We start from the raw sequence: 965 nt of genomic DNA on the forward strand, positions 1-965 counted from the left end.
CTGGCAATTCGGCCATACACCCCCTCCCCCCAAAACATGTGTTGGTTGAAAGGAAACTTCAATCAACACATGTTTGGAATTCTAAGATAAAAGGAAACAACTTGCGATGAAAGGAAAATCACAATGCGTCCAACATCGTTTTTTTTTTTATTTATTTCACAAAAATATAGATATCATCCCTTCGCTCTCACATGACTTGCTAATATGATAATTCGGTCATACCCCCCCCCCTTCCCTTCAACCAACACATGTTTGGAATTTTAAGATATAAGGAAAACACTTTGCACTGAAAGGAAGAGCACAACATTGCGTTCAACATTGTTTTTAATCACAAAAATATAAATATCATCCCTTCGCCATCACATGACTTGCTAACATGATATGCTTTGAATGGTTTGTGGTTTTGACCACCGATGCTTTCTGAGTGATGTATCCGGCAGGTTTTTAGTGTACTAGGGACCGGTAATAAACCTGCGCTATATCATTTGATAATTTGCAATAATGTCAATTCCGGAAACTTATGCACACCTGAAAAAATACATAAGTCATACAAAACATTTTGCCGTTGCTCTCCTGTCTGGAAACACTCCCGCGGCCCGGCAGGCTGTGACGCACGAGCATCTCCTTCAGGGGAACCGGTTTAGAGAAAACGGAAAAATCCACACTGGCGTAAGCAGTATTAATGCTTGCGCCGAGTGCCTTGCATCCCTCACGCGCTCACATCCTCCCAACTCACTCGTACCCTCTTGTCATTCAAGGAAAGTATGCGTCTCTCGAGCCATCTATTCTCACACCTAAGGCTACACAAGGAGACAGTCATGCAAGCAACGCAACCAAAGTAACAGGCAGGCAATGCAGACTCATGATACGTTAGAATGTCAGGCAGAAGGCTGAGGTTAGGGACCTTGGAGTCTCTGCCGCATGCGGGAGGAGAGCGGCAGAGAGGAGCACATCCTACGCGCATC

The sequence above is a fragment of the Penaeus monodon genome, chromosome 31 (genome assembly GCF_015228065.2).
Source record: "Penaeus monodon isolate SGIC_2016 chromosome 31, NSTDA_Pmon_1, whole genome shotgun sequence".
NCBI lineage: Eukaryota > Metazoa > Arthropoda > Malacostraca > Decapoda > Penaeidae > Penaeus > Penaeus monodon.